The following is a 21,308-nucleotide window of genomic DNA, read 5'->3' on the forward strand; positions in this document are numbered from 1 at the left end:
AGAAATGCCTGGAGTACTTTCTGGAGGAATTTTTGAAGAACTCCCTGTAGAAATTCCTAGAGGAATTTTCTGGGAGAAATTCTGGAAGGAATTCTAGAGGAATCTTTGGAGGAACCTCTAGGGAATCTCCTGCAGCAATTACAGGAGGAATTTATGGTGGAATCCCAGGAGGAATTCCTGAATGAACCCTTGAAGGAATCCCTGGAGGCATCTCTGGATGATTTACGGGAGAATTCCTTGAAGGAATTCCTGAAGGAATCCCATGAGGATTTTCTGGTAGAATTTTGGGATGAATTCCTGCAGGAACTCATGGAGGAATAACTGGAAGAATTCATAGGGGACACCGTGGAAAAAAATCTAGAGGAATCGTCAGAAGAATTCCTAGATGAATCCCTGCAGGAATTCCTAGAGATAGTCTGGGAGCAATTTATTGAAAAATTGTCTTGTGAAATCCCTGGAAGAATTCCTGATGGAATCCCTTCTACAATTCTTGAAGAGAAATTCCTGGAAAAAATCCTGTAGGAATTTCGAGATGAATTTCTGGAGTTATTCCTGGAAGAACTACTGAAAGAATTTTTAGTTGACATCGTGGAGGATTTTTTGGAGGAATCCCTTGAGGAAGTCCTGGTGGTATTAATGCAGGAATTTCTGGAGAAATCCTTTGAGTCCTTCGGTAATTTTCGGGAAAAATCCTGAAGAGAAGCATGCATTATTGCTGGAGAGCTGATCAATAGCTCCTGCATTAATTTCCAGAGTTATAATGGAGAAATTCCCAGTAAAATCCTAGGGGGATTCTACGACAAATGCTGGAGAAATTCTTGGGCTACTTCTAAAGAAATTCCCTTGGTATTTTATGGGGGTGCCCTGGAGGAATGCCTGGGGAGCTCCTGGACTCACTCTCAGGAACTTCAGGAGGGCTTCCCGTTGAACTGAAAATAAAAAAAAAACTGTAGAAAGCTAGGAGGAGGAATTTCTGGAGAAAAATTCTAAACCAAATTTTAGTAGAACTCCAGGACAAAAACCCAGACGGATTAGCTGGAGAAATACCAGGAAGGACTCCGAGAAGAATCTCATTAGAGGTTTTCCAGAAAGAACTACGGGAGAGTCCCAGAAAGCACTCCAAGGGACAAAAACAAAAATAAATGACAACCGCTTATAATGTGCGTGCGTTCGCGCAACATAAATTGCTGGTGCGCAGACGCTATAGCCCGGTGAGCATTGTGTGCAGTGAGAACGAAGCGACAAAAGCCCTATCGAATCTCGGCCGCGGCCGCGGTCCGGACCCAGTTCCGGCCCGTAAGTTTGAATATCCCTTAAAACGGTGCCACCCAGCGGTATGATCTCGCTAAATTCCACCAGTGAGTGGGTTTGGGTGTATGGCATCTAGGCGAATTGAATCTTCACCCAAAGAAAAGGATGCCTTGAGATTGATTCATAAACATTGCGCGCAATTTGCCGTTCATTGTTGCCTCTGTCAAACGATGACCGCCGCCACGACGCTGGACTTCGTTGCCATGTGCACGACGCCCAACAGCAAGCAAACGTGTAGGGTTGCCAGACAGTATTGCAATAAAAACATTGATTTATTTCACAAAATTTTGAAATCAAGATTGTGACAAAACTATGAAAGATACAATGTTGCACCAAAATACAGTTTGGTAGCGTATCAAAAAATGAATGTTTTGTAGAAGAACATTTCTCGCATTTATCACGTTTTTCACGAGTAAACTATCAAAAAAGGTGAAAAAGGGGTACATTTTTAGGCACTTTTTACATAAAAGTCAAAATTTCTGCACTTAAATGGCTTTTTATCAATTACCTGTCCAAAGAGCATTAAAAGACAAAGCTTCAAGCTTCCTATCCATGCGCTAAGATTGATTATACGGTTCATAGTTTCTGAGTTAGAGATGTTTAAAGATGGGGTAATTAATTAACACTAATTTTTGAATAACTCACTTAGCAGTGATTTTCGGACCTACCTGTAGAACAATTTTTTGCTGCAAATATGGTCTACTTTCACCTCCTTTCGGGTGTAACACGAATTACCAGTCACCCTGTATATGTACACTTGGTACAACTCGTGATTTATGCGTCTGCACCACACTCCATTTTCTTGTATCCCACCGAGCACTTTGCGCTCAAAAACTTCGAAAGCTTTTCGGTCTACCTCCTACTCTACCTCTCCCACGCCTCATGATCGTAAAGGGCAACCGGAAGAATCAATGTCGTATATAGAGCGAATTTCGTTTGCGTTTTCAGGATACAGGACCTACGCTGGCTACGCAATCCGTGAAAGACCCTATTCGCAGCTGAAATATGCCTTTTCACTTCACGGGAAGCGTAGTTGTCACATGTCACAAATGTTTCAAGATAAACAAATTCTTTAACAACTGCAAACACATCAATCACTACCTCAGCACCAACACCACTAGACCTTTCTCTGTATCTACTCGCTATCATGTACTTCGTCTTGGTAGAGTTAATCGTCAAGCATATCCTCGCTGTCTCTCTATCTCCTAAGAGGAGCATAAACTTCCTCCACTGCCCTACAATCGATGCCGATGAGATCAATATCGTCCGCAAATCCGAGGAGCATGGGCGACCGTGTGATGATAGTGCCTTTCCTCTGCACGCCAGATCTCCTAATCCCTGCTTCAACCCATCCATGGGCATAAGCTAGGTAGACACTTCGTCTGTTATCCGAATACTTGATTTTGAACTATCCAGCGTAGCGCGTATCAGCATAGGGTATGTGTTCCATCATTAATCTCACGCTCCCATATTCATCCTATTCGAAAACAAGCGATTACGGCACCGATTGATTCCGTTCTTTTTGTTTTCATGGGTGCTCACTCCTAACAAAAAATATAAAAATATGAAACAAAACAAACAGCGCTTCAATCCTTTGTTTTTAGTAGGATGAAAATGGGAGCCACATGCTTAAGAAGGGAACTAATACCCTAATTAGTTTCGTCGGAAAACAATCTTCTCACATTATCTGCTAAAGCTTGTTTCTTTTCACTGTATCGTACGCTGCTTTAAAATCAATGAACATATGGTGCATCTGCAAGTTATATTTCCGTTATTCATCTTGGGTCATCTAGTCTGTGCATATGAGGCCATCCTACCAGCTTGTGGACAATTCTTTATCCTCCCAAACAATGAAACAATGGCTGACTTGGACCCCTACTCACGTTTTCAAAAGAACCAATCTTGAAAATTTGTTAATCAATAAAGTGAGCAAAGCCAGGATAAACAAGTGCGGCTTGGGCCTCCAAAGTTTGTACGAAAAATGGCATTGGGTTTTCTTGACGTTTCACCTCAAGGCCCCTTAGCGTGTCATCGCAAAGAGGCTTCTTCAAAATCATTGACCGAAATCAACTTTACACAACATTGCACCAATACATATTTGTAAAAAAATCGACACTTATCTTTTTCTATAAAATAATCAATTTCACGCGAGATATTCGGCATAAAAATGTATTCACACTTGAAGTAGCCTCTTTCCAAGTAATCACGATTACTAAGCATTATTTCACTCGAAAGTAGAAATTTTTAACGATATGTTTCGACCGCACTAAAAACACCGACAAACCGACGTGACACTCTGTTTCCAAGATTGGCAAGAAATTCTAACCTCAAACCGTTTCAAAATCGTAACTCGTTCTGTCATTTTCGTCTTTTGACAAAAGTAACCTTGAATAAGATGTCATAAAACAGCGCGAAAATTTCCAGCTGATCAATGTAAACATCACACACACTCTTATTTCTATCTCACCAATAGAAGATATAATCAACCATGCAATGAAGCTATTCAAAGAAATCCTTCGATATATGAAGCAAAATAGTCAATAAGTCCGGAATAAAATATTCCAAACATAAAAACTTTCACCGAATGAAATTTCATTTCAACGTTCACAACGAAATGTCTTCTTATTGCGGATAACATTAAATGCAGGTTATTACTTCAAAATGTGTAAAATAATTTGACAAGGTAAAGTTCCTGAACGCACGCACACATAAAGAGGAAGCTGTGTAAATCATCGCACAGATGGAGCTAGTGATTAAAAGGAGAACTTATTTGCCAAGAAAAAATGGGAAAGTTGTATGAGCTGGCACGTCGGTTTGTCGGTGCTAAAAATGTGGTTGGCGGTGTTTACCACCCACCGCAGTACCAACGACGACGGCGGCAGCGCGGTGATGTCTTTTGGCGCGCACAATCATCGATCATTGCTCGCAGTGATGTCGATCCTGCTGGCCAAAGCATCAATGAAATTGATCGAAATCAATTAAAAAATTCAGTCAAATACATTCACTGCAAAAACTGCAAATATTCATTTTATGTTTCGTACACATATATTTTTGCAATTTGTCTGGACAAATGATATTTATGTGTGATACACATACCCAATTATTTTTGGTATTCATCGTTTTGATGTGTGATTACACATAAAAACAATACCGAATGACAAATAAAATCAATACATGTGCTTAAATGTTTTTTTTTGGAAAATAAAAGTTTTACAAATGATGAAACTTCCATAAAGCAGTTAAAACTATTTATTAACAAGTCAAGAGCTCATGTAGAACGAGCCAAACATCGTATTACACTGGAGAGTTGGTCGTTTGTTAACCAACAGTGAGTGACCAATCGGTCAACTTTGCAGCTCCGAATGATGATCAAAACTGCGCTCTTTCGCCCGAGTTTCTAAATGTTTGTCGATATGAAGCAATTGATGATGACTATTTCGTACTACTAGGAGGAATATAGCTGCGATCGAGACTGCGATGATTTAGGTGAAATAACTGAACAATTCCTGGAGTACATGATTTTGTAAACACGTCTCAGTCGCCATTTTTTCACTTTGCGCATCTCCGGCGGCTGACACAGACGCTAAGCATTGGTATTATGTGTGCACTCACATATTTTTTTGCTATGGGTGTTTACACATACCATGTATTTGTGAAACTAATCTAGAGCATAAGCAACAAATATCTTGGTTATATTTTAGGTAATAAAACTGATGTGTGGAAAGACCAATTGGATCGATGTTTATTTTCACATAAAATAAATGTTTGCAGTTTTTGCAGTGTTGGTTATGCGTCATAAAATCAAAAATAATTTGTGGGGTGATTATTTTTTAACTGTTTTACCACAGTTGTTAGTGAAATAAGCAAAGCATTACAATTTACGAAATCTTCACCAAGCGGTCCGCCAGCACTGCTGTTGCAGCAAACATAAACAGTGGGAGAGCGTACCAAAATAATTCGATCATTTCTAGCTTGTTACATAAAAAATCAAACATTTTCGTGACATTTGGATATGTTTCCTTGTTATTCATTGAAGTAGAGTAGTTTACTACTTGAGTTGCTTTCAAATTATTCATATTCTCGAAATGTTTACATTGGAGGTACCGATACAAAGAGGTGCTATTTTTGTTTGTTAGTTTACGGAATTGGTATAGAAAGGCTACACAACTACTATCGTGCTTGATGACTGTTTGGAATAAGAATCAAATAAGAAGAGCAAAATTTGAGCTGACACGCTAAAGGGCCTTAAGGCGAAACTGGAAGCATTTCCTCATTTTTTTGGTTTTTGATTTTTAATAAAATAACGAAGCAATATTTTCAAAATCGGTTTTTGTACACATGTAGAATATGGATCGAGGTATCTCCTGAATTTTTCCCTGGTGGAAAAAGTTTTTCATTTTTGCAGAAACCATTTTTTGTGCAATTTTGTTCAAAAATGGTTTCTGCAGAAACCAAAAACTTTTTCCACCGGGGGAAAATTCAGGAGATACCTTGATCCATACTCTACATGTGTACGAAAACCGATTTTGAAAATATTGTTTCGTTGTTTTATTAAAAATCAAAAACCAAAAAGTGAGGAAATGGATCCAGTTTCGCCTTAAGGGCCTTCTTAACCTCATCCAGTGTTGGTAGTTCCACTGCTTGACCGTCGTCTATTTTGGTAGTCCTATTCCTGGGTGCTCCTTCACTGCAAGCATACAACAATTTTTCGAAGAGCTTCTTCCACCAGGCTGCCAACATTGTTTGGCTGTCAGTAAATTGCCTTCCTGACCTTTGCACATGGGGGACAATTTGTACCGCGCACCATTAACAGTTGCATAGAATCTCCGCATATTGTTCCTGTCCATACTTTTCTGCGCTTCAATAAACACACTCTCTTCGTGCTGCCGTTTTTTACTGTGGTGAATTCGTTTCTTTGTTGCTCTTGCCACCATGCACCGCTCCCTGTTGAGCCAAGTACCACCGGCCACTAGCAATCGACTTCTGACGGCATTCTTTTTGTTCGTCACTCGTAGGCATTCTTCTTCGAACAGACTATTTCGTTGGTGTCGCTGAGCAATACCTAAAACCTCTTGCGCTGTTGTCACTGTTTCATGGATAAACCCCCATAAACTGTTGATATCTCCAGATCCATTGGTCTCTCCCATCATCTTGTCCAACTTCTGATGGTACATTACAAATTAAGCATGGTTAATTACTACTTAACTTTTCTCTTTCCTTTTGCGCAGAACCACCGGCTCCAATTTTCTCCATATCTTCTCAATGATTCACTAAGGAATACTCCAAGCATCCATGCGAAACCGGAACTTGTATATTCCTGGTAGAGTGCCCAGTTGAACTTGGCCATTGCTGGTAGTTTATCAATTAGCTCTTATAGTCAAATTTGATCCATTAGATATGTTTGTAAGCCAATTGCTTTGAGGAGCCCACACTGGTTTAGAACCTCTAACGCAGTGGTCCTAAGGCTTACTGTGTACGCTGGCCACAACTGAATTTTAGAAGTAGGCTGCGGGCCGCAAGGAATTTAAGAATTTATTTTGATCGATTTTTAAGGTGAAACGAGACGTACGTTTATCTTGCCTCTCTTTCTAACAATTGGCCTCGCGATTTTGAAGATGGTAATCTCGAGTTCTATCGCACTGACAAAGCTGAAAAACAATCAGCATATGCACAGCAAGTGAGGATACACAATGATAGGTTTTTATTGCAAAATATGAAGTAGAATCTGAGATTACCATCTTAGTAGCAACAGAGCAATGGTGGATATTTCCTCGAACGTCCCGTTCGCCCTTAATAGAGTTTTTAAGGCTAACTATACTGATTGAAAATAGCTGTTAGTTAATTTGCTTGAGAATTAATTCTTTACTTCTGAAAAGGTCTTTGGTAAAAATATTTGCTTTTACTCTTGGCAATCTTTCTAATATATTTCAAAATCAGATCGCGGGCTGCACTAAACCTTCTCGAGGGCCGCATGCGACCCGCAGGCCGCAAATTGGTGGCCACTGCTTTAACGCAAAACTGATAAGCATCTCTAGCTAGTCTCCCCTTGGTGGAGGAGTTGCATTGACTTTGGCTAATTATACTGTTAATAATTGGTGTCCGACGCAACCATACAACTGCTGCGAAACAGACAATACTTGAGGAACTGTTGATGCATGCAGTAAGAAATTCTCGACGGAGTCCTTTGAACTACCTCCTAGACAACGTTGCAAAGTTAGTGAACCCTTACTTGCCCTACCGATCTTGGTGGCCTCTGCTGTACATAGATGCCGTCTCCATACCACTCGGTCCATTCTGTTTGTCTCCAGTTCCGCACTTTGCGTAGGGTCCGCAGATCGTCCTCCACTTGGTCGACCCACCTAGCTCGCTGCGCACCACGTCTTCTTGTACCGGTCGGATAACTCTCGAGAACCATTTTAGTCGGGTTGCTATCCGATATCCTGATGACATGACCAGTCCATCGACACAGACCGTCGAACTTTATTCGATCGTAAAGTTCTGCAGAGTCCAAAGTAAGCTCGATTTCCTGCCACAATGCGTCTCTAATGGCGGTAAGCTCCACAGCGTGTTAGACGCCAATCTCATATTATCCTCGATTTCCTTAAGCGCCAAACGGTATTAACCTTGATTTTAAGGTGAATATAGAATGGAGCCACACCTTGAATTTTCAAAAGCACAAATCTGAAGAACCAAGTATCGCACTAAGCTCAAAAGTTGATCGATTGGTCACCACCAGCGGGTGACCAATCGATCAACTTTTCTGCTCGGTGCAATGTTTGGTTCCTCAGATTTGTGCTTTCGAAAATTCAAGGTGTGGCTTCGTTCTATATTCACCTTAAGCCGAGTATTAATTTTAGTGCGCCGATTTCGGCGCACTACAACTAATCTCGGATTTGCAACAGTTGGCCTTGCAGTTGGTTGCGTAATTGAATTTGACTACACGCACACTACTACATCGTGAACCGAAATGTCAAAATAGAAGAACGGGGAAAACCTGGGAAAACAAATCGATTCTATTTTGGCAATGAAATTAATTTGTTTGCGTTTTCTTCGATTTTTGTTTAGGATTGTTGTTTGTGCTTAGGAGATTTTGCGTGCCAACGACGGTTTGTGATCCTGAGGTATGTAGCTGAAAATATATTTATTGAGGACTTCTCTTTCGCTTACAGAAAGATATTTGATAGATCTGGATTCGATGAGTGATCAGATTGGCGCCAGCCGGAACGTCGGAACCAGTTTGTCGAGACGAACGCAAATCCTGCGACTGAATGGCCGAGGTCGTAGCTTGGATCGTATTTTCATTGAAATGACCGCATACAGCAATTGAGTAAACATAAGCAGCAGAACAAGTTCTACGTCGAATGCTCGAAGAATCCGGAAACATCCGGGCAGAGTTCCGAGAAAACATAGAAACGTGATGCAACATGCGTTTATCACCGTGGTCATCACCCGGGGGTACTCATTTCAACGTAGGTTCGGAATGGAGTGTGAATCGCCCAGGGTTCGTGCGCTGCTGCTTAGGGAACGTCCATAAATTACGTCACGCAAAAATTGCCAATTTTCAACCCCCCCTCCCCCCTATGTCACACTTTTTGTATAGGACCTCTTAATTTTTTGTATGGGTCGTCACACTTTGTCGAACCCCCCCTCCCCCCTCAAAGCGTGACGTAATTTATGGACGTTCCCTTATTATACTTATATGGGAAGACTGCCAAAGCGAATCGATGGATTGCCGGTACGAGATAAGTAAAATCAGAATGTTGGTCTAGTTCACTATACACGAAAACGGAATGGAATCTTGTGCACTTCAAGAATCCTTATAAACAGATAAAAATGGGAAGACCAGTTGTAGAAAGTTATAGAGAAGTTACCTGTAGGGTTATGTGGTCTGTGTTACGATATCTTTTCAATAAAATATCATTATCAACCATAAACATTTTACCTAAGTTCATTAGACACTTTCCGAAAAATAAAAATGTTTTGCAACTCTGCTCCAGCAATTCCACCGGGATTTTCTCCAGGAAATCCGTAAATTCCACTAGCAGATATTTTGAGGATTTCTCTAGCAATTCCTCCGAAGATTCATCTTGCAATCTCTCCGGAGAGCCCTCCAGCAATTCCTTCGCAGTTTCCTCCAAAAAATCCTCCGAAGATTCATCTAGGAAATCAGGAGACTCCTCCAGAAGTTTCACCGGTGATTCCTTCTGGAAATCCTCCAGGAATTCCTACCGGAGATTCTTCCAGCAATTCCTCCTGGAATTGTTTCAGCAAACTCTTCGAGAAATCCTTTCGGGGATTGCTCCTGAAAATCTTCCGGGGGTTTCTCCAGGAATTTCTCTGGAGATTTTTCCAGAAATTCCTCCGCGGATTTTTCTAGAAATTCCTGCGGATATTCCTGCAAGGCTTCCTCCGGAAGTTTCTTCAGGAATTCCTCCAGGACTTCCTCTGGAGATTTCTCCACCTGAAAGTCCTCCGGGGATTCCTCCAGGAAGTCCTCCGGCGATTCCTCCAAGAAGTCCTCCGGGGATTCCTCCAGGAAGTCCTCCGGGGATTCCTCCAGGAAGTCCTCCGGGGATTCCTCCAGGAAGTCCTCCGGGGATTCCTCCAGGAAGTCCTCCGGGGATTCCTCCAGGAAGTCCTCCGGGGATTCCTCCAGGAAGTCCTCCGGGGATTCCTCCAGGAAGTCCTCCGGGGATTCCTCCAGGAAGTATAATAAAAACCAAAAAAAAAAAAAAAATCCAGGAAGTCCTCCGGGGATTCCTCCAGGAAGTCCTCCGGGGATTCCTCCAGGAAGTCCTCCGGGGATTCCTCCAGGAAGTCCTCCGGGGATTCCTCCAGGAAGTCCTCCGGGGATTCCTCCAGGAAGTCCTCCGGGGATTCCTCCAGGAAGTCCTCCGGGGATTCCTCCAGGAAGTCCTCCGGGGATTCCTCCAGGAAGTCCTCCGGGGATTCCTCCAGGAAGTCCTCCGGGGATTCCTCCAGGAAGTCCTCCGGGGATTCCTCCAGGAAGTCCTCCGGGGATTCCTCCAGGAAGTCCTCCGGGGATTCCTCCAGAAAGTCCTCCGGGGATTCCTCCAGGAAGTCCTCCGGGGATTCCTCCAGGAAGTATAATAAAAACCAAAAAAAAAAAAAAAATCCAGGAAGTCCTCCGGGGATTCCTCCAGGAAGTCCTCCGGGGATTCCTCCAGGAAGTCCTCCGGGGATTCCTCCAGGAAGTCCTCCGGGGATTCCTCCAGGAAGTCCTCCGGGGATTCCTCCAGGAAGTCCTCCGGGGATTCCTCCAGGAAGTCCTCCGGGGATTCCTCCAGGAAGTCCTCCGGGGATTCCTCCAGGAAGTCCTCCGGGGATTCCTCCAGGAAGTCCTCCGGGGATTCCTCCAGGAAGTCCTCCGGGGATTCCTCCAGGAAGTCCTCCGGGGATTCCTCCAGGAAGTCCTCCGGGGATTCCTCCAGGAAGTATAATAAAAACCAAAAAAAAAAAAAAATCCAGGAAGTCCTCCGGGGATTCCTCCAGGAAGTCCTCCGGGGATTCCTCCAGGAAGTCCTCCGGGGATTCCTCCAGGAAGTCCTCCGGGGATTCCTCCAGGAAGTCCTCCGGGGATTCCTCCAGGAAGTCCTCCGGGGATTCCTCCAGGAAGTCCTCCGGGGATTCCTCCAGGAAGTCCTCCGGGGATTCCTCCAGGAAGTCCTCCGGGGATTCCTCCAGGAAGTCCTCCGGGGATTCCTCCAGGAAGACCTCCGGGGATTCCTCCAGGAAGTCCTCCGGGGATTCCTCCAGGAAGTCCTCCGGGGATTCCTCCAGGAAGTCCTCCGGGGATTCCTCCAGGAAGTCCTCCGGGGATTCCTCCAGGAGGTCCTCCGGGGATTCCTCCAGGAAGTCCTCCGGGGATTCCTCCAGGAAGTCCTCCGGGGATTCCTCCAGGAAGTCCTCCGGGGATTCCTCCAGGAAGTCCTCCGGGGATTCCTCCAGGAAGTCCTCCGGGGATTCCTCCAGGAAGTCCTCCGGGGATTCCTCCAGGAAGTCCTCCGGGGATTCCTCCAGGAAGTCCTCCGGGGATTCCTCCAGGAAGTCCTCCGGGGATTCCTCCAGGAAGTCCTCCGGGGATTCCTCCAGGAAGTCCTCCGGGGATTCCTCCAGGAAGTCCTCCGGGGATTCCTCCAGGAAGTCCTCCGGGGATTCCTCCAGGAAGTCCTCCGGGGATTCCTCCAGGAAGTCCTCCGGGGATTCCTCCAGGAAGTCCTCCGGGGATTCCTCCAGGAAGTCCTCCGGGGATTCCTCCAGGAAGTCCTCCGGGGATTCCTCCAGGAAGTCCTCCGGGGATTCCTCCAGGAAGTCCTCCGGGGATTCCTCCAGGAAGTCCTCCGGGGATTCCTCCAGGAAGTCCTCCGGGGATTCCTCCAGGAAGTCCTCCGGGGATTCCTCCAGGAAGTCCTCCGGGGATTCCTCCAGGAAGTCCTCCGGGGATTCCTCCAGGAAGTCCTCCGGGGATTCCTCCAGGAAGTCCTCCGGGGATTCCTCCAGGAAGTCCTCCGGGGATTCATCCAGGAAGTCCTCCGGGGATTCCTCCAGGAAGTCCTTCGGGGATTCCTCCAGGAAGTCCTTCGGGGATTCCTCCAGGAAGTCCTCCGGGGATTCCTCCAGGGGATTCCTGATGGAATTCTCCGAGGATTCGTCCAGATATTCCACTGGGGATTTCTTCTCTGGGAGTCTACCAGAAATACCTACTAAAATTTCTTCTAGAAGTTCTCACAGATTTGATTTGGTATTCCTCCATGAGTTTGTCTTGGAATTTTACGAGAAGTTCCTGCTAAGCTTCATGCAGGAATTACTTATGGGATACCTCTAGGAAATTCCTCTTGAATTCTACCAGGATATCTTTCTGGAATATCTTTTGGAGTATCTCCATTTTTTTTTTTTTGAAGAACTTTTCCACGAATTCCTTTTGGTAATTCTTCTGAAATTTCTTTAGGAATTCCTCCAGGAACTACTTCCTGAATTCCTTCAGTAGTGTTTATGAAACTCGTCTAGGAAATCAAGCCGCAAATTCTCCTGTTTGTATGGGACTTCTTCAGGATATTTTTCATGGATTTCTCCAAAAGAAAATCCCTCTGGTATTCCTCTAGGAAATCCTTCCGCGTTACCCGTATAATTGCTTTTTGGATTTGTACAATAATTTTGTTTTAAGGATTTATTAACGAATTCCTTCATAAGTTCCATCAGGAATTATATCTGAAATTCCGGATTTCATTCTAGGATTTTTCCTGGATTGTGTCCTTCAATTACTAATTCTGGGATTTTTTTCAGGAACTCTTTCAAAAATTCCTTTCGGGGTTCTTCATGGTTTTTGTTTTAGATGCCGCCAGGAATTCCTTCTAAAATTCCTTCGGAACTCCCCTCCAGAACATTCTTTTGAACCTTTCATAAACCACGTAGAATATTTATGGTGGGGGTGTGTGGGGTTCTGGCTAAAGTCTACGCTTAATACAAATTTCAAAAATTTTGTGTGGTCGAAATTCTACGCGGGGGGAGGGGAGAGGGTCTGAGATGATCAAAATTTGGTCTACGTGGTTTATGAATAGTCTCTTTTGGAGATATTTCCAAAATTTCTCGAGAAATTCCTTCTCACAATTTTGTAATTCCTCCAGTAATTGATTTTGGGATTCCTTGGATTGGGGAATAAAGAGGAAAATTTATTTTGTAATTCCTAATGAAACTACTGCGGAAAGTCCCGAATCCCCTGGTAAATTCATAGAGGAGTGAGGATATTTTTTTGTAGATGTTTCGGAGATATTCCAGGAGGATTTCATGTGGACATTCTTGCAGCAATTCCTGACAAAAGTACTGCTACAGTTTCCGGGGAAATTACCGGAGGAATTCCTGTGGAATTTTCTAAAACAATTCCTGGGAACGTTTCCTAATGGAAATCTTAATGGAACTCGTGGAGGAATTCTTGAAAGAAATTTTGGAGAAACTCTTGGAGTAAGCCTTGAGGAAATTTTCGAAGTGTTTTCTTGAGGAATTCCTGAAATAACACGAAGAAGAGCTCTTTGGGAAATTCCTAGTGGAATACCTGGGAAAATTCTTGGAGGTTTTTTTTTTGCTGAAGTTTCTGGTAATATAAAAATGCAGGGACATACGTGGGACCACGCATAACACCTGAACTGAACGTCGTATTTGGGTCGTCTCAGTTTTGTTCTGTTAGTTTTCTCTCAAGGAAGGTTTATGAGGCATATTTTTTTTTTTTTTTTTGGAACCCGCTTTTTGAACGGGCATTTGGACTTAGAACATCAAAAAGCAGTAGGTAAGACTAAGTTGACCGGGAACAGCTGATTTCTAGTAAAGTTCTTGGAGGCATTGTTGCGAAAATGCCTGGGGAAATTCCTGCAGAAATTTTCTAGGAAAACTTCTGGAAAAATTCCAAGGTAAATTTCTGAAAGAATTTCTATTAAAATGTGCAATGAAAATCTTGGGAAAACTCCTGAAGGAATCCATAAGGTATTTCAAGAAGAATTACTGAAGAATTGTTTGAAGAAGATTCTGGAGGAATTCCTGTGAAAATTCTCTGGGAAAATTTCTGAAGAAATTCCAGAGGAAATTTCTAAAAGAATTCCTGAGGAAATCATTGAAAAGAAAATAAGGGGACGGATACTTTTTCTAATTGGAATCCAGAGGAATCTCTCGGGAGTTGTCGAAGGAATTTTTGGGAAATACCTGCAAAAAAAAACTAGGATATATTATAAACACATTGCTGAGAAAATTTCAGAAAAAAATTCTTTTGAAATTTTTAATGGAAATCTTGAAGGAATTGCTAGGGATATTCATGACGAAATGCCTATTTGTAAAAATCCTATAGAAATTCCTAAGAAATTCTTGAGGAAATTTCTGAAAGATTTTTTGCGAATGCCTGCGAAATTTATCAAAGAATTACTTTTGGTAAAATTTCTAGGGGAATTACAGAAGAATTTTTTTTAAGAATTGCCTGGAAAAAAATAGGATTAAAAATCTTGGGCAAATCTCTGGAAGAATTCCTGCATCCCCTAAAGAATTTCTGGAGGTATTTTCAAATGGAAAATCTGGGAAAAAAATCTGGAGAATTTTCTGAAGAAATTCCTGAGAAAATTTTTGGGAAAATTTCTGGGACATTTTTCAATGAAAATTATGAAGAAATTCCGGGAGGAATCTCTGGAGAATTACTGAAGAAATTTACAGGGAAATCCAATGAACATTTTTGATTGATATCCTCGGTAGGTAAATGCCTGGATAAATCTCTAGGAAATTCCTTCAGGCATTTTTGAAGAAAATCATGAAGATTTTTTGGAAGATTTTCGAAAGAATACCTGCGAATATTATTTAATGGTAATTCTGGAATTCCTGAGAAAAATAATGGATGCGTTCCTGACTTCCTGGAAAACTTAATGAAAGAATTGTTTTTGAAATTCCTAATGGAGAACCATGAATAGAATCTTGGGAAAATTTCAAGACTAATTACTGGGGAAATTTCTGAAGAAATTCGGTGGGAGATTTGAGAATGAACATTTCCTAATGGAAATCCTGGGGAAATTCCTGGAGGAATCTCTGGAAAAAATCAGGATTTTTTTTTAGGAAATCCATTGAGGAATTCCTACGAAATATCCTAAAGAAATTTTAGAAAAAATCCAGGAAAAACAAGACGAATAAATTCCTGAAGAAAATCCCAGAATAATACCTGAAAAATAATGGAGATTTTTTGAGGAAATTCCTAAAGAATTTTCAGGAAATGTCAGAAAAAAATCCTTTTGAAATTCTTAACGGAAGTCCAGGAGAAAATCTTGGGAAAATTTCAAGCAGAATTACTGAACAAATTTCGGAAAAAGATCTTGGCGAAATCATTCGCGAAATTAATGTGCAATTTTCTGGAAGATTTCCTAGGGAAATTTCTTAAATAATTCCCAAGTACATTTTAAAATCCTGCGGAAATTAACTGAAGACGTTCATGAGGGACTCTCTGGGAAAATTCGAGAAGGAATTTCTGGGGAAATTTATGAAAACTATTCCGGGGACGTTTTCTAATGGAAATCGTGGGTGAATTCCTGGAGGAATTGTAGAAGGAATTTCTTGGAAAATTCCTGGAAGAATACCTGAAATTTTTTTGGAGGAATTTCTGATAAACTTCCTAAAAAAATTCAGCGAAATTCCATAAAGAATTTCTTTTGAAATTCTCAATGGAAATCCTGGGAAAAATCCTGAAGAAAGCTCTGGGAAATTTTCTAGAGGAATTACTGGGGAAATTTCTGAAGAAGCTCCTGGGGAAATTCATGGAAAAATTCTGGGAAAATTTTCTAGACAATTCTGAAAGGTATTCCTGCAAAAATTTCTGAATGAATTCTTGTGGATATCCTGGGAAATACTTGTAGGCAATTCCTAGGTAGAATCCCAAGTAAATTTATGTAAGAAATTTCAGAGAAAAATCTGCATGCAAATCCTTTGGGAATTACTAAAGGTATTCCTGGGGAAATTTTTGAAAGCATTTTCGGGGAAATTCATGAGGACATTTCTTAATGAGAATCCTGGAAATATTAATGGAGAAATCTCTGGAATTTTTTGAAGAAATTCCTAGGAAAGTTTATGGAAGGATTCTTGGAAAAAATTTAAACAGAATTCCTGAGCAAAATATTGAGGGAGCTTTTCTTTAAATTTCGGAAAGAATTCCTGGGGAAATCTCTGGAGAACTCCTGAAGTTATTTCTGGCACAATTCCTAGCAGAGTTCCTGTAAAATTTTCTGAAGGAATTTCTGATAATCTTCCTGAAAGGATTCCAGGGAGAATCACAAAGAATTCCTAGTGAAATACCTAATAGAAATCTTGGGAAAATTTATGAGAAAATTTCAAGAGCATAGGTTCCCAAACTTTCAGGTCGCGCGATCCCCTTTTGCCAGCAGACGTAGTTTTCGCGACCTCCCATAGAAATTCCCTCATTTGTTGTCAGTTACAGTAAAATATTTTACTGTCCCTCGCAACCCCCTGGATGATGGCCGGCGACCCCTCTGTGGGGTCGCGACCCACAGTTTGGGAAACTATGTTCAAGAGGAATTACTGGGAAAAATTCTGAAGAAGCTCCTGGGAAAATTCCTGGAGCAGTTCCAGAGAATTCTGAAGAAGACATCCTCAGAAAAATTGCAGAAGAAACTTACCTTCCCTGACGAAGTTCCTAGAGGAATCCCTGAAGAAGCTTCTGAAGATTTACCTTAGGGATTTTTCTGGTGGAATCTTCATTCAATTCCTCCGGCAATTCATCTAGTAATTTCTCCAGGATTTCCTCTGGGAAATCCGGTGTCGATTTAGGAATTTTTCAGGAATTTTGCGATGAATTTATTTGATAGTTTCTCTAGAAGTACCTCTATGAATTCCTACAGGAGTTACTCATTAGCAGAGAAACTACCGAAGGAATTCCTGCAAGAGGAATGTATGTAGGAATACCTGGAGAAACTTCCGGAGGAATTCCTGGAGGAACTGTATGAAGAGTTCTCAGAAGAGCTTTCGAAAGAATTCTTAAAACAACTCCTGGAGGAAAAAAAAGACATTTTTGGGCATAAATTGCTTAAGCTATTTGAGTTTGGCTAGGACCATAGGGCCCTTCTCGCTAGAACTCAGTAAAATTTAACCCATTTGGAATGAAACTTTCTACACAAATACATACTGGACGCTGCACATCTTGCACAAGCAATCAATTGAATTGTTATAAAATCGAACTAGGTACATCATGAATCAATTTCTCAAAACCAACAACTCATGAAAATATAGGGTAAAAGCTCCCTTAGTGGAGGTAGTACCAATAGTGGTGGTAGTGGCAATTCAGTACTTTTTCTACCAAAAAGCTCTCAAATGACATTTTTAATAGATGCATTATACTAAATTAATAACACTAATTAAGTTTTGAATTTAGGATTTGTCGAAAAACCTATTTTAAATAATTATTTTCCTTAATTTTTTTGCTCCTTTGCACCTATAGTGGTGGTAGTGTTCCTATAGTGGTGGGTCCCATAAGAATTCAATGGGATGCGCCACTATAGGAACCAAAGTTAAATTTTACCACCATAACAGGAACCGTGTACCAATAGTTGGTGCAAGTGATTTATTAGCGAAAACTGAAATAAACGATGGTTTTTATATTTTTCATAGCCAATTTAAGTGAAAAACTACCGATTAACGTTTTTAGACTTTTTATTTTGTGGTATTATCAATTTTATTCAATTATTTTCCTACAAGGAGCTACTAATTGCACCACTATTGGTACATTTACCCTATATTTAAGGTTATATTAAAACATTCCTGGAAGGCTTACATACTAAATTCGATATAGAATATAAGCATACAGTTACAACGATGGTGTAAGGCTTGTTAGCGCTGTTGTAATACGCAGAACGGAATACTAGTGAGTTTAATGATTACTGTTTAACTTATATGTAGATGCACTGCATTCACTATCTTCTATCGTCCTCATCGGAATTCTCCTTGGTTAGTACCTGTTCCTGCCAATTGCGATCGCGACGCTCTTTGGCACTTTCCAGCCGTACGCCATACGACTTGTGCGGATACCGCATGACTTTACCGCTTGGTTGTGCAAATCCAGACGAAAGCTGAGGGAACGAACGGTAGCTGCGGCTCCCAAGTCGAAATTTACAAAATTGTTTTTCGCCGGCTCGCAGTCTTGGATGCAGGAATCTCCGGATGATCTTCAAATCGCCATTCAGCTCGGCAATTCTGCAGTGGTGATTTCCTGTTTTGTGCCAAAGTTTAACCATCAAATACCTATTGGGATTCAAAGATTGAAACATTTGCTCACCTTCACTAGCTCGTTCTTGCACAGCAGTCGCACCAAAAACATCAAATGGTGGGTATCTCCGGTGCCAGCCCATCATTTCTTCCGGGTATTCCTCAATGTTCGCCATAATTCCCATGGTTCCGATCCAGCCGAGAGTAGCTGCACCACCAGTGAACAAAGCTCAGCTTTCCCCAACTATGGGAAGCGATCGCAACCCCGCAGGATGAATCGGTTGCTCGTTTGCCACCGCGTTACGTGCTAGTGAATCCGTTCGTCGTTCTTTTTTCTGCTTAACAATCCACATCCTCGATCCTCTCCATTTCCACGTCTTGGATGGCCGGGGCGAGCTTGACTGCTTGGGGAACTAGCTTCGAATATGTTCGGTTCACGAATGAGTTTACAAAATGCTGCACAAAATTCTCGCATTGTGATCGCTTTGTGCATACTGCTTGTTTCTTTTTCGCAAATAATGGTAAATAAAGGGTGCGTTCATAAAACGTAATATTTACGAATGGAAAGCAAAAAACAAAAAATTCGGTGGAAATGTTATTTTATTACATTACTTTTGTGCACTCATTCGCACACGCACACAACGCAAATTGGCTGCGTGCTAATACGTTACTGTCGGGTTTGGTGCTTACGAAGCGAGGTATTAAATTTAATTCGAGATTTTATTAAACCCGGATTAAATCTCGTATTAGCCTTCGTGGAGCTTATCACCATAAATGTTTTTGCTGTTGTCGTTGTCGGCGGTCACCAGTGATCCCAAGCACACGAACCCTTCAACCGCCTCGATTTCATCACCGTCGGTAGAAATTCGGGATTGCGGACGCGGTGATTCTTCAATGGAGACTTTTGCCATCATGTTATTTGTCTTCGACACATTAATGATCAATCCGATTCATCTGGCTTCATTCTTTAGTCGGATGTACGTTTCCGCCATCGTCTCAAATATGCAAGCTATAGATATCAATATCCCAACTCCAAACCAACTCCCACGCTGAGGGAAGTTAATTATGCCATTCACCAGCTCAACTCATCAAGATGGGCCCAGAAAAGTTGGCCACCTGTCTGCATCGGCTGATAGTCAGGATCTGGGAAACTGAACAGCTACCGGAGCATCGCTCTGGAAAATGTGATGCAACGAGCCGGGCTCAACTGCCGGGGAACGATTTTCACAAAATCCGGTCAATTTGTGTGCTTTGCGGACGACATGGACATTATTGCCAGAACATTTCGAACGGTGGCAGCGCTGTACACCCGCCTGAAACGCGAAGCAGCAAAGGTTGGACTGTTGGTGAATGCCTCAAAAACAAAGTACATGCTGGAAAGCGGAACCGAACACGACCGAATCCGTCTGGGTAGTAGTGTTACGATAGACGGGGATACTTTCGAGGTGGTGGAGGAATTCGTCTACCTCGGATCCTTACTGACGGCTGACAACAACGTGAGCCGTGAGATTCGGAGGCGCATCATCAGCGAGAGTCGGGCCTACTACGGGCTCCAGAAGAAACTGCGGTCGGAAAAGATTCACCCACGCATCAAATGCACCATGTACAAAACGCTAATAAGACCGGAAGTCGTCTACGGACACGAGACATGGACCATGTTTGAGGAGGACCTGCAAGCACACTGAGTTTTCGAGTGATGCGTGCTAAGGACGATCTTCAGCGGTGTGCAGGAGAACGGTGTTTGGCGGAGAAGGATGTACCACGAACTCGCTGTACTTTACGACGAACCCAGCATCCAGAAGGTGGGCAGGGCATGTTGCAAGAATGCCGGACAACAACCCTGCAAAGCTGGTGTTTGCTACTGATCTGGTTGGCACAAGAAGGCGTGGAGCGCAGAGAGCACGATGAGCGGACCAGGTGGAGCGTGACCTGGCGAGCATTGAGCATTGATTATGTCTTGTCTTTAATGTGATGTTGAACAAATAAATGCATGTACATATGTAAGATATCAACATCATCAGTGAAACCAAGCAGCTGAATGGACTTCGTGAACATCGTTCCACTCGTGTTTATCCCCGCTCTCCTTACTACACCCTCGAAAGCACTGAACGACAGCAAGCAAGAAAAACCATCACCTTGCCGTAACCCTCTCCAGATTCGAAGGGACTCCAGAGTGTCCATGATACTCGAACTACGCACATCACTCGATTCATCGTCGCCTTGATCAATCATCAATCGCCTTGATCATCGTCGCCTTGATCAATCAGTGTCATCCGGGAATCCGAATTCGTGCATAATCTGCCATAGTTGGCCTCGATCGATTGTTTCATACCTACACCGATTTAAAATTGATGAACAAGTGATTGGTGGGCACGTTGTATTCGCGGCATTTCTGCAACACCTGACGGATGCCGAACATCTGGTCTGTTGTAGTGCAGTGTGCCTTCCTTCCGAATTCACTATTGATGGGAAACCAGTCAGTACACGTCTCGAACGTCACACACGTTACAAACTTGCTATTAATCGCGTAATCAGTGGCGTAGCTAGGAATTTGGGGGCCCGGTGCGGAATCAAATTGGTGGGCCCCCATGAAAATACAGATGTAAAACATTAAAAATATCTCATCTTTTGTACTCAGCATTAGCGTGATGCTGACAGTTAGTGGTGGCCAACTGGCTGTCGGAAGGTTAAAAAATATGTATTCCTTTATGAATTTCCTCGGGGATTTCTGCAAGGTTACATCCCGGAGCTCCATCCATGAGCGTAAGATTTTCTTCTAAATTTTTTTTTTATCAGGATTTCTTAATTATTCCCTCACATAACTTTTTCAGAGAATTCTCTAAAAGTTTATCTTAGCATTTCCTCAAGCATTCATCACTCATCTTGGCGTTCTTTTGAAGATTCAATAAGATTTTTTTCCAAGGATTCCATCAGAAGTTCCTCCAAGGATTCCTTTCAGAAATTACTGCAACGCTTTTTTAAATTTCTGTAAGGATTTTTTAAGGAGTTGCTGTAAAATTTGACTATTATAGCTTCATTCTAGAATTCCACCACGAAATTTCCAAAGAATCCACTGGATATTTTTTTTTAATCTTCAAGGATTCCTACAGAAATTCCTCTAAAAAAATCTCAGGGGAACTTCTGTAGGAGTTCTGTAGGAATTCTTTCGAAAAATCCTTCTGAAATTCCTCCAATGAATTCTTCAATATACATCAACTCTAGTATTTTTTTTCAAGGATTCCTTC

General features: G+C 42.1%; 1 protein-coding gene across 1 annotated transcript in view; it reads left to right on the plus strand.

Moving 5' to 3' along the window:
- LOC109401057 (alpha-mannosidase 2) overlaps positions 1-21,308 on the plus strand; it is a 351,116-nt gene that overhangs the window by 20,032 nt on the left and 309,776 nt on the right. The window lies entirely within an intron of this gene.

This window comes from Aedes albopictus, chromosome 1 (assembly GCF_035046485.1).
Source record: "Aedes albopictus strain Foshan chromosome 1, AalbF5, whole genome shotgun sequence".
NCBI lineage: Eukaryota > Metazoa > Arthropoda > Insecta > Diptera > Culicidae > Aedes > Aedes albopictus.